This window comes from Dipodomys merriami, unplaced genomic scaffold, assembly GCF_024711535.1.
Source record: "Dipodomys merriami isolate MVZ:Mamm:240054 unplaced genomic scaffold, mDipMer1.0.p SCAF_19, whole genome shotgun sequence".
In the NCBI taxonomy this organism is placed as follows: domain Eukaryota; kingdom Metazoa; phylum Chordata; class Mammalia; order Rodentia; family Heteromyidae; genus Dipodomys; species Dipodomys merriami.
This window is the reverse complement of record NW_027203270.1, coordinates 17,449,475-17,462,508: the sequence shown is the minus strand read 5'-3', so window position 1 is coordinate 17,462,508 and position 13,034 is coordinate 17,449,475.

The window sequence follows — 13,034 nt, the reverse complement described above, 5'->3', positions numbered from 1 at the left end:
GAATCAAACCCAAGGCCTCATACATGCAAGGCAAGCACTCTACCATTGAGCTGCCTTTGCAGCCCCTCTACTTCCTTTTTTCTTTTTTTTCTTTTTTTTTTGTCGGTCGTGGGGCTTGAACTCTGGGCCTGGGCGCTGTCCCTCAGCTCTTCAGCTCAAGGCGAGAGCTCTACCACTTGAGCCACAGCACCACTTCCGGTTTTCTGGTGGTTTATTGGAGATAGGAGTCTCACGGTCTTTCCTGCCTGGGCTGGCTTTGAACCTTGATCCTCAGATCTCAGCCTCCTGAGTAGCTAGGATTACAGGCATGAGCCACCAGCGCCTGGCTTCTACTTCCTTTTTGAGTGGTTAATTGGAGATGAAGTTTCAAGGAGACTTTTCTACCCATGTGGCTTTGAACCATGATCCTCAAATCTCAGCCTCTTGAGTGTTAGGATAATGGAGATCAGAAAAGCAACAGGCAGGACTCCGTCAACCGGCGAGGACTGTTTATTGAGGAACAGGGAGGGGCACAGACCTTCCCCCAGGTTTGGAGGTTGTGCCTGAGAGTTGGGACAGGAGCTGGGTTTTTATAGGAGGTCCAAGCAAGGAGGCAGAGGTTAATGAAAAAGCCACTAGGTCAAGGAAGGTGGGGGCCTTTCAGTTGGACCCACAATGGGATGTTTACAGCTGGGCTTGGGTGGATTGCCCTGCCTGCACTTCAAAAGAGTTCACACATACCTGGGATTTTGCCCAGAGTCTATATGGGCCTGGGACAATAGGGTGGGGGTCAATCCTTCATATTCCATCTTTAGATACATAAAATAATAGGACCAAGAGGGGAGAGGCAAGTTCTTCTTTGAGTAGCTAGGTTACAGGCATGAGCCACCAGCACCCAGCGTAAGGGTTTCTTGAAATAGTCAGGCTGTTAAAATTCTTGGATGAAGGCTGGGAATATGGTTTACTGCTTGCCTAGCATGCATGATTCCTTAGTATCACATAAACAGAAAACCCAGAAGTGGCGCTGTGGCTCAAGTGGTAGAATGCCAGCCTTGAGCAAAAGAAGCTCAGGGACAGTGCCCAGGCCTTGAGTTCAAGCCCCGGGACTGGCAAAAAACTAAAATAAAAATAAAATAATAAAAATAAGCTGGGCACCAGTGGCTCCCATCTATAATCCTAGCTACTCAGGAGGCTGAGATCTGAGGATCAAGGTTCAAAGTTCAAAGCCAGCCGAGGTAGGAAAGTCTAGGAGATTCTTTTTTTTTTTTGGTCCGGTTGTGGGGCCTGAACTCTGGGCCTGGGTGGTGCCCTCAGCTCTTCAGCTCAAGGCTAGCGCTCTACCACTTGAGCCACAGCGCAACTTCCGGCTTTTTTCTTTTTGCTTATGTGGTGCTGAGGAATCGAGCCCAGGGCCTCATACATGCAATGCAAGTGCTCTACCACTGAGCCACCTTCCCATCCCCAAGTCTAGGAGATTCTTATCTCCAATAAACCGCCAGAAAACTGGAAGTGGCACTGTGGCTCAAGTGGTAGAGAGCTAGTCTTGAGCTAAAGAGCACAGGGACAGTGCCCAGGCCCAGAATTCAAGTCCCAACATCAACAAAAAAATAAATAATAAAAATTTAAAAATAAAAAACAAGCCAGATGCTGGTGGTTTTATGCCTGTAATTCTAGATATTTAGGAGGCTGAGATATAAGGAGAAAAGTCTATATGAGACTGTTTATCTACAATTACCCACCAAAAAGCCAGAAGTGGAATGAGTTGTTGCTCAAGTGGTGGAGTGGTAAACTTGATCACAAAAGCTCATAGACAGCTAGGACATTGGGTTACATCTATAATCCTAGCGATTCACAAGGGTGAGATTGTAGATCATGGCTTGAAGACAGCCAGGGCAGCAAAGGTCTGAAAGGCTCTTATCTCCAATTAACCACAAAAAGCCAGAAGTGGAGCTGTGGCTCAAGTGGTAGAGGGCTGACCTTGAGTAAAATTGCTTAGGAATAATGTGCAGTCCCTCAGTTCAAGCTCCAGAATCAGCACACAAAAATAAAAGAAAAGAGAAAAGCAAAAAACTCATAGCATCTAGACCCTGAGTTTAAACTTGGGACTTTTTGGACTTGCACTAAAAAATAAAAAATAAAATTGTGTGTGTGTGTGTGTGTGTGTGTGTGTGTGTGTGTGTGTGTGTGTGTGTGTGTGTGTGTGTGTGTGTGTGTGTGTGTGTGTGTGTGTGTGTGTGTGTGTGTGTGTGTGTGTGTGTATAATGACAATATAGGACTGCAACATCACAATGGGGCACCTTTCCAGGACTAAATGATTCAATTTGTTTAACAAATAAGTGAGAAGGAAGGCAAAGTCAGGGGGCTGAGACAGCAATGCTTTAAAGATCCTGTGGGCTGTACATCTGATTTTCAGAGCAAGCAGAGTGAATAGTAGTATTTTGAGAGTAGTCACAAAAATCCCATTCTGTACACAATGGAGAGTGATGTGGGCATTTAGAACCACCCACTGTGATCAAAATAAATCTTTCCTTGCAAATGTTTTGTGAATATAGAAGATTGTTTCAACCATGATAATTAGGCTAGGAATGTAGCTCAGAGGTAGAACACTTGCCTAGCAGGCTTAAAGCCTGCTATATAGCTGGGCACAGTAGTACATGCCTGTCATCCCCAGCAACATGGGAATGCTGTGCCAATCATAAATGTGTGCCAGAGAACAGGAACATCTGATCTAAACAGAACAAATGAGCCCAATGAGCCCAAGAAACCAGAATGAACAAAAGCCAGCAGCTTTGGAGGATAGTCAACACCTGGCAGAAGGGCCAACTGGGAATAAATTTCCCATTTTCATAGCTGCTTAGCCTGAGAGTAAGCCAAAGCCGACGTGACATGGGTCGATGAAACTCTAGAAGATTCCAGTTCAGTCTTTCTGACCGGACAAGTTAATAAGTCAGAATTCAGGTGATCTGTAGCAGAAATTGAAGGAAGAATCTGGAAAAGGAGAGCACGAGGCACAAACTCTGTGCTCAGACTATTCCTCAGTGGCTGGGAATCAAGCATACACAGGAAGATTCAAAGCAATCCAGCAGAGAAAATGTGATATTTGACCTATCACCCAAAAGACAGACCTAAAGTTTATGTTCAACTATGTACAAAGCTGGTGCCTACTAATGTAAGACCAATTAAAAGCTAAAAAATAAAAACAAACACCAACACCAAAAATGGTATTACGCAGAGTTTGTTAAAGAGTTTAAATTCCCCAAACATAATATTAACTACAGGGGCTGGGAAGGTGGCTCAGCGGTAGAGTGCTTGCCTTGCATGCATGAGGCCCTGGGTTTGATTCCTCAGCACCACATAAGCAAAAAGAAAAAAAAAGCCGGAAGTGGCGCTGTGGCTCAAGTGGTAGAGCACTAGCCCTGAGCTGAAGAGCTGAGGGACAGCGCCAGGCCCTGAGTTCAGGCCCCACGACCGGACCCAAAAAAAAAAAAATTAACTACATAATTACATCTACATGTTAAGTTAAAAAAAAAAGCCCCAGGCGTTGGTGGCTCACACCTGTAATCCTAGCTACTCAGGAGGCTGAGATCTGAGGATTGAGGTTCAAAGCCAGCCTAGGCAGGAAAGTCTGTGAGACTCTTTCTTTCTTTCTTTTTTTGTCAGTCGTGGGGCTTGAACTCTGGTCCTGGGCGCTGTCCCTCAGCCCTTCAGCTCAAGGCAAGTGCTCTACCACTCAAGCCACAGCACCACTTCCTCTGTGAGACTCTTAATTCCAATAAACCAATAGAAAACCGGAAGTGGCACTATGGCTCAAGTGGTAGAGTGCTCACCTTGAGCTGAAGAGCGCAGGGACAGCGACCAAGCCCAGAGTTCAAGCCCCACTCAACTACATAGAACCAGAAAAAAAAAAAGTGAGCCATTCTCTAGAGAAGAGACAATATCTGGAGAACAATTTCAGTGTAGTAGACAATATTAAAGCAGCTATTGTAATTATACTCAATGAAATAAAGCAGAAGTCAGTAAATGTTTTCTACAAAATATTTTAGGCTGTGGGCTGGGAAGGTGGTTCAGTGGTAGAGCTCTTGCCTTGTATGCATGAGGCCCTGGGTTCGATTCCCCAGCACCACATACACAAAAAGAAAAAAAAGCCGGAAGTGGCGCTGTGGCTCAAGTGGTAGAGTGCTAGCCTTGAGCTGAAGAGCTGAGGGACAGCACTCAGGCCCAGAGTTCAGGCCCCACGACCGGACCCAAAAAATAAAATAAAATAAATATTTTAGGCTTTATAGGTCACATGCAATCTCTGTTGCTGTTACTCAATACGGATGTAGTGTAAAAGTAGCTGTACTCACATACGAACAAATACTGTGACTGTGTTTCATTAAAACCTTAGGTTCTTTCTGGGTACTGGTGGCTCACACCTCTAACCCTAACAAGAGGCTGAGATCTGAGGAAGCCAGCCCAGGCAGAAAAAAAAGGCTTTTTTTTTTTTTTTTTTTGTCGGTAGTGGGGCTTGAACTTTGGGCCTGGGTGCTGTCCCAAAGCTCTTCAGCTCAAGGTGAGTGCTCTACCATTTAAGTCACAGCACCACTTCTGGTTTTCTGTGGTTAACTGGAGATAAGGGTTTCATGGACTTTCCTGGCTGGCTTTGAACCATGATCCTCAGATCTCAGCTTCCAGAGTAGCTAGGATTACAGGTGTGAGCCACCAGCACCCAGCCAGTGAGACTCTTATTTCCCATAAGTTACAAAACAAAACAAAACAAAGAAAACAACAACCTGGAATTGGAGCTGTGGCCCAAGTGGAACTAGTCTTTTGTTGTTGTTGTTGTTGTTGTTGTTGGTCATGGGGCTTGAACTCTGGGCTTGGGTGCTGTCCTTGGGCTCTTCAGCTCAAGGCTAGTGCTCTACCGCTTGAGCCACATTGCCACCTCCGGTTTTCTAGTTTATTGGAGATAAGAGTCTCACGAACTTTCCTGCCTTGGCTAGCTTTGAACCTTGATCCTCATATCTCAGCCTGGTGAGTAGCTAGGATTATAGGAGCCAGCCACCAGCACCTAACTGAGAACTAGTCTTAAACAAAAGAATCTCAGGGATAAGCAGCCAAGCCCTGATTTCAAGCCCCAGGGCCAGCAAAAAAAAAAAAAAAAAAAAAAAAAAAGTTTTTTGGTTATTTACTGCTGAATAAAAAAAAGGGGGGGCTGGGAAGGTGGCTCAGTGGTAGAGCACTTGCCTTGCATGCCTGAGGCCCTGGGTTCAATTCCTCAGCACCACATAAGCAAAAAGAAAAAAGCCGGGAGTGGTGCTGTGGCTCAAGTGGTAGAGTGCTAGCCTTGAGCTGAAGAGCTGAGGGACAGTGCCCAGACCCAGAGTTCAGGCCCCACCACCGGACCCCCCCAAAAAAAAATCACCCCAGAATTGAATGGCTTAAAACAGCAACCACTTTGTTATATTTTGTCATAGTTTGGAGAGCTGTTCTGTCTGGTTCATTTGTTCCATTCCTCAGCACCACATAAGCAGAAAAAGCCAGAAGTGGCGCTGTGGCTCAAGTGGTAGAGTGCTGGCCTTGAGCTGAAGAGCTGAGGGACAGCACCAAAGCCCAGAGTTCAGGCCCCAGAACTGACAAAAAAAAGAAAAAAAAGAAATGACATAGCCCCACTTTCTCCATAGTCACATCTGTCCCTAAGCATCAAGTCCCATTGAAAGATGAGGATGTGAGATGAAAGAGACCAACAGAGCCATTTTGGACTTGTAAATTCCTAAATAATAGAGATTAAACTCACCTGTGAGCTAGCTGTTACTTATCAATATGGGCTTCCATATTCTTTCATGTTTCTTTTCCATGCTTTTTTAGGGATGGGGGTGGGTGCCAACCAAAAATTGTGTCAAGTACATTCTGGCTGTCTCTCTCAGTCTCTGTCTGTCTGTCTGTCTGTCTCTCTGCCAGTCCTGGGTCTTGAACTTGGGGCCTAGGCACTGTCCCTGAGCTTCTTTTGCTCAAGGCTAGCACTCTACCACTTGAGCCACAGTGCCACTTCTGGCTTTTTCTGTTTAAGTGGTGCTGAGGAATCGAACCCAGGGCTTCGTGCATGCTAGACAAGCACTCTACCACTAAGCCACACTCCCATCCAACTTCTGTTAGCGAGGCCTGACAAATTGCATTACTTTATGTAATTTCACTGTAATTTTTTGTAAGTCCTGCCCCCTCCTACCCCCTGCATCACCATTCCACAAAACAGGGAGTGACAGAGGCCAAAGCCCAGGGATCTGTACATAGTCTCAGCACACAAAACCAAGGCTTCCGCCCACAGGGACGTGGGAAGCTGTCCCAGCAGGATCTCCAAGCAAGCTGGGAGGCTGGGCCTTTTGTTAGGGAGCCATTTGTTAGAAAGCGAGGTCTTTTTCCAATAGTGTTGATAGATGTTTCTTCCTGTTGCAGTAACAAAAAAAAAGGATGTTACAGGAAAGAAAGGACAGGGAAATCAGGATCAGAGCACGGGTGCACCGGAAGGTCTGCTAGAAAGCACCAACCTCTCCCACTCCCCCCCCCCCCGACTTTTCTTCCCCCTCGGCCTCTCACGCAAATGCCCTAGAGACAGAGCCTGATTGGCCAAGAACCGATTTGTGCTCAGCCATTGGTCGAGATTTCTTGATTGACGTGCTCCTCTTAGAGACCGACTGGCTTTGTATTGTGGACTGTCTGGAAGCAGTAGGAGACAATGGTCATGGAAGGAAAAAAAGTCTCGAAAACCCAAATCCCCATCCCCAAGTCCCCAAAGGTTTGGCTTCTGCTGTGTGCTTCCTTAAAACTCTTCAGGCATTTTAAAAGTCATTGGCTGGCAAGTGGAGCTGTCTCTTCTTAATATAAAGTGGGGAAAAAAAAGAAAAGAGAAATCGTCACTCATTGTCATCAAAATGTGACCTCTGGTCCCTAATAGTTATGGAGGACGGTACTGTCATATAGAGATAGTAAACCCACCCGGGGAAAGGAAAAGTAGTTTAATTCTCAGCACAAGCATTTTCTGTCCCTCAGGTAGGAAGCCTGCCATCCTCTGTCTGCATTATAGTAATGCACTAAATTACATTGGAGTGGGAGGTGGGGTGGAATCACCATTAATTACAGAACTGGGCATTTTGCAATCTCTATGGCAGATAAATATCATCCAGATTGACTTTATAGGTAAAAAAAATCCTATGTCTTCAAAGATCAGTACCTAAATTACTAGAGAAATTTCTAGAGGAAATTAAACAATCCTACACTGTGTAACACCTAGGTAAATGATTTACCAGGTAGAATGTACTTGCTTAAGATATGGTCTAAGGGGGCTGGGAAGGTGGCTCAGCGGTAGAGTGCTTGCCTTGCATGCCTGAGGCCCTGGGTTCGATTCCTCAGCACCACATAAGCAAAAAGAAAGAAAAAGCCGGAAGTGGGGCTGTGGCTCAAGTGGTAGAACGCTAGCCTTGAGCTGAAGAGCTGAGGGACAGCGCCCAGGCCCAGAGTTCAGGCCCCACGATCGGACCCCTCCCCCCAAAAAAAGATATGGCCTAAGGACATGCTGATCTTCTTAGTTTGTGAACAGATTCTCAGTAATATTTATACAATATGAACTGACCTAATGAGGCATTTCTCAGAATGCACCCCATCTTTTTATTGCTATTATTTTGTTGTTGGTGGTGGTCAGGGGTCTTGAACTTAGGTAGTGTGCCCTGTCCCTGAGCTCTTTCCCACAAGGCTAGCTAGCGCTCTACCACTCTGATCCACAACTTCATTTCTGGTTTTCTGGTGATTAACTAGAGATAAGAGTCTCATCAGCTTTTCTACCTGGGCTAGCTTTGAACCACAATCCTTAAGTCCCAGCCTTTTGAATAGCTAGGATTACAGGTGTAAGCCAACAACGCTCAGCTCCATAGCTCTTTTTTTTTTTGCTGGTCCTGGGGATTGAATTTAGGTCCTGGGCTCTGTCCCTGAGCCCCTCTGTGCTCAAGGCTAGCACTCTACCACTTGAGCCACAGCTCCAATTCTGACTTTTTTTTTTTTGTTCGGTCGTGGGCCCTGAACTCTGGGCCTGGGCGCTGTCCCTCAGATCTTCAGCTGAAGGCTAGCGCTCTACCACTTGAGCCCCAGAAATTTTTTAGTTGGATATAATTCCATTTATCAAGTCTCTCTCCTATTTGCTGTGCCTTGGGACTCTTTTCAGAAAGTTCCTGCCTATGCCAGTAAGTTCTAATGTATGCCATCTTTAAATGAACTGTGACTGCTCTTAAACACAAAAGAAGGTAATAGGGTGTGTGTGTGTGTGTGTGTGTGTGTGTGTGTGTGTGTGTGTGTGTGTGTGTGTGTGTGTGTGTGTGTGTGTGTGTGTGTGTGTGTGTGTGTGTGTGTGTGTGTGTGTGTGTGTGTGTGCGCGTGCTGATATTTGGGCTTGAACTCAGGGCCCTCACAATCTAGCTTGGCTTTTTTGTTTAAGGCTGATATTCTACCACTTGAGCCACATCTCCACTTTTGGCTTTTAAAAAATATTTTATTTGAAGGGGAAAAACAAGTCATTTAAGGATACAGGTAGACCCGTTGCAACAATGAGAAGTATAAGTTGTCATGTCGAAAACAAACTTTACAACTTTGGTGGGGGGGGAGGGAGGATTGGATGGGGGGGTGGGGAGGGAGGCTGGGAAGGGATGTGAAGGGTAAACAAAGGAGGAGGCTGCAATGCTTGATAAGAAATGTACTCATTATCTTGCCCATGTAATTGTAACCCCTCTGTACAGTATGTTCACAATAAAAAATATTTTATTTGCTTTTTGTTTATGTGGTACAAAGGACTCAGGGCTATGAAGCCCTATGCTAGGCAGGCACTCTACCACTAAGCCACATTCCCAGTTGGGTTTTTGTTTTTGTTTTTTTTTTGGTGCTGATCTAGGGGCTTGAACTCAGGACTTATGTGCTGTCACTGAGCTTTTCTGCTCAAGGCTAGTGCTCTCATTTGAGCCACAGCTCCCCTTCTGGCTTTTTTTTTTTTTTTGGCAGCTAATTAGAGTTAAGAGTCTCATGGGTTTTCCTGCCTGCGGTGGCTTCAAACCATGATCCTCAGATCTCAGTCTTCTGAGTAGCTAGGATTAGAGGGGTGAACCATTAGCATCTGGCTATTATTAATGTTTAATTAGTGTCCTTTTACCAGTGTTTGTGAATATGGACTAGCTGGGACACAAAGCAGACAGGACACCTATATTTTCAAACACAGTTGCAGCAGGTCTAATCAGTATTCTTCTGAGCCCTTACAGTAACTGAGCTGAGGCCTGAAATCCCTGACTCCAAGTATCTGCTTGCCTTACATTCCCAGGCTTTCTACTAACTGTTTTAAGGACTGAATCCAGGACCTTGCACATGCTAGGCAAGCTATCTTCCACTTGAGCCATGCTTCCAGCATAAGGCCATTCTTTTTTCAAATATCCAAAATACCTTCTCACTGGCAGAGTATCTCTTAGTTGCTAAATGGCAGGTGCTGCAACCTCCTGAGTCCCCACAACTCAATTCCTTCCTTGGATAAACCTTCTTCTTATCAAAGCTCAGTCAGAGTTTTCCTGCCTCAGAGAATATGACCACCTCAGGAATGCAAAAGACACTAAGAAACCCATGTCCCCACCCGCTTTTTTGGTGAAGCTGGGATCTGTGGGAATATAAAACTTTGAATTAGCTGGGTGTCAGTGGTTCACACCTGTAATCCTAGCTACTCAGGAGGCTGAGAGCTGAGGATCACAGCTCAAAGCCAGCCCAGGCAGGAAACTCTGTGAGACTCTTATCTCTAATAAACCACCTAGAAAACCAGAAGTGGCGCAGTGGCTCAAGTGGTAGAGCACTGGCCTTGAGCTGAAATGCTGAGGCACAGCGCTCAGGCCCAGAGTTCAAGCCCCACGACAAAAAAATAAAAGATAAAAACAAAAACAAAAAAAAAACTTCTGACTGTGGGGAGATAGCTTTTCCTTCACTATAAAGAAAGGACACTTAATTCAACTTTTTGTTGTTGTTGTTGTTGTGGGACTTGAACTCAGGCCTGGGCACTGCCCCTCAGCTCTTCAGCTCAAGGCAATTTCTCTACCAGTTGAGCCACAGCACCACTTCTGGTTATCTGATGGTTTTATTGGAGATAAAGAGTCTCACAGGCTTTCCTGCTCAGGCTGGCTTTGAACCTTGATCCTTAGATCTGAGTCTTCTGAGTAGCTAGGATTATAGGCATGAGCCACCATCGTGCTGTTGCTGTGAGTCAGAAGTTTTTATACACAATACTAGAATGGGCTTGAAAGGTTGGACTTTGGGCAAAGAGAGCCAAGGGAGAATCAAGGTTAGTCATTTCCCTGAAGTGCTCAGCGCCACCTACTGGACGAATTTAGAGCATGCCTTTCTGCCAGGACCCATTGGAAATTGCTGGCATTTATTCTGGCATTTGAATTTTAAAAGGCTCTAAACTGTTATATTAAGAAAGATATGGAGCCGGGCGCTGGTGGCTCACGCCTGTAATCCTAGCTACTCAGGAGGCTGAGATCTGAGGATCACGGTTCAAAGCCAGCCTGGGCAGGAGAGACCGTGAGATTCCTATCTCCAATAAACCACCAGAAAACCGGAAGTGGCGCTGTAGCTCAAGTGGTAGAGCGCTGGCCTTGAGCTGAAGAGCTGAGGGACAGCGCCCAGGCCCAGAGTTCAAGCCCCACGACCGACAAAAAAAAAAAAAAAGGCTCTAAACTGGCAACAGTGGCTCACACCTGTAATCCTAGCTATTGAGGGTTGCAGTTTGAAGCCAGCCTGTGAAGGAAAAGCTGGGAGACTCTTATCTCCAATAAACCACCAGAAAACAGGAAGTGTCGCAGTGGCAAGTGATAGAGCACTAGCCTTCAGCTAAAGAGCTCAGGGACCTCACTCAGGCCGAGTTCAAGTCCCCGACCGAGAAACAAAAAGGCTCTAAACTGGACACCTGTGGCTCATGCTTGTAACTCTAGCTACTGAGATCTGTAGATATGGTTCAATGCCCACTTGGGCAGGAAACTCTCAGAGACTCTTATCACCAAAAGATGGAAGTGGAGCTGTGGCTAAAGTGGTAGAGTTCCAGCCTTTCATGGAAAACTGAAGGACAGCACCCAGGCTCTGAGTTCAAGACCCAGTATCCCTAGTACTGGCACAACCTCCCCTCATCTCCCCACACAAGGCTTTCATGCTGGGCGCCAGTGACTCACACCTGTAATCCTAGTTGTCCCTCACTATTTTGGGTTCACTAATTGCAGCTTCACTGTATCACGGACTACTACTACTACTACTACTACTACTACTACTACTACTACTATTATTACTTTGTCTGTCATGGGGCTTGAACTTGGCCTAGGTGCTGTCCCTCAGCTTTTCAGCTCAAGGCTAGAGCTCTACTACTTGAGCCACAGGGCCATTGCCGGTTTTCTGGTGGTTAATTGGAGAAAAGAGGCTCATGGACTTTCCTGCCCAGGCTGGCTTCGAACTGATCCTCAGATCTCAGCCTCCTGAGTAGCTAGGATTACAGACATAAGCCACCAGTGCCCAGCTATCACGTGTTAAAAAAAAAATCTAATTCTGTATCATGGAATTTTCGCTATATTGCAGGATTTTTGTGGTATATAGGTATTTATATGATATTTATCATTTTAATTATTTTTGCCTAAAATTTAAAACATTAAAATATAAAAGATGTAAATTCAAACATATTAAAATAATATTAATTTGAAATAAAATGCAATATGCATTTTATCAATGGATGAATACTGTACACAATGGAAATGCAGTACAACAGTACTGCTTATGCAAGTTTGCCAAGGTGAGATTGTACACAGCACACTATTGGCTGATGGAATGGAAGGAGACCAACCACAGCACTATGTTCTGTATACTGGGCGCTGAGTGGCTCAGTGACCGTAGCACCGGTCTGTTTGCACTCCCACATTGTGCCCACAAGTTCAGCATCTCTCCTTGTCGACATCTGATCGTTGTGTGTAGTGTTGCTCTGCGATGTGTTTTTGTGAAATTTCTGTAAAAGTTTGAATTTATTTCAAGCCCCATGATGCCACCCAAATGTTCTGCACCTTCTAAGGCTTCTGGCAGTGAATGCAAACACCAGAGAAAGATGCTTACCATCAAAGAAAATGTGGAACTTCTTGACATGCTAAAGGAAGGCAAAAGCTACTACTCAGCTGTAGGCTATCATTATAGGATCAATGAATCTACTGTTTGAACTACCTAAAGAGGAGAAGAATATTAGGTCTATGGTGACTTTTTAACAACACTGCAAAGAGGGTGGTTACTTCCTGCAATTGCAATAAGGCCATTGTGAGGATAGAGTATGCATTGGACCTGTGGATAAATGACTGCAGGAAGAAACACATCTCCCTGGATATCAACATCGTCTGAATGAAGGCCAAGAAACTGTATAATAGTTTTTGGAAAGCATGGATGTGAGGATGAAGATAAGGACAACACACAGACCAACCCCATTCAGTGCCAGCAAGGGCTGGTTTGACAAATTTCAAAGACACTTTGGACTCAAGAGCATTTCTCTGCATGAAGCAGCTCATTCTGTGGATAAAGCTGGAGCCAAGGAGTATGGGAATGACATGTTCAAATCCATCATCGAGGTAGGAGGCTGTAAGCCTGAACAAGAGACATGGATGAGACGAAGTTAGCAAGTGAAGAAGATAAGGAACAAGACACACTACGGGTTGGAGAAGAGAAAGAGTTGGCCTAACACTTGATTGCCTTGCAACCATGGTCAAAATGGCCAAAGAACTTCAGTGAGTGGTTGAAGAATGAGACTCCCAGATGCTTCATTCGTTGTACTTCATAAATACGATGGAGAATGGCATGTGAGTTTATAAAAACCTTCTGATTCAGAAGAAAAAGCAGCACCAGCAACTCACCATAAATGTTCATCACTTGGATGAAGCCATCAGTTACGCTTATACCTTTAGTGGAAATAGAAGTTATGGTCCAGGGCTGAGAAGGTGGCTCAGTGGTAGAGTGCTTGTCTTGCATGCCTGAGGCCCTGGGTTCGA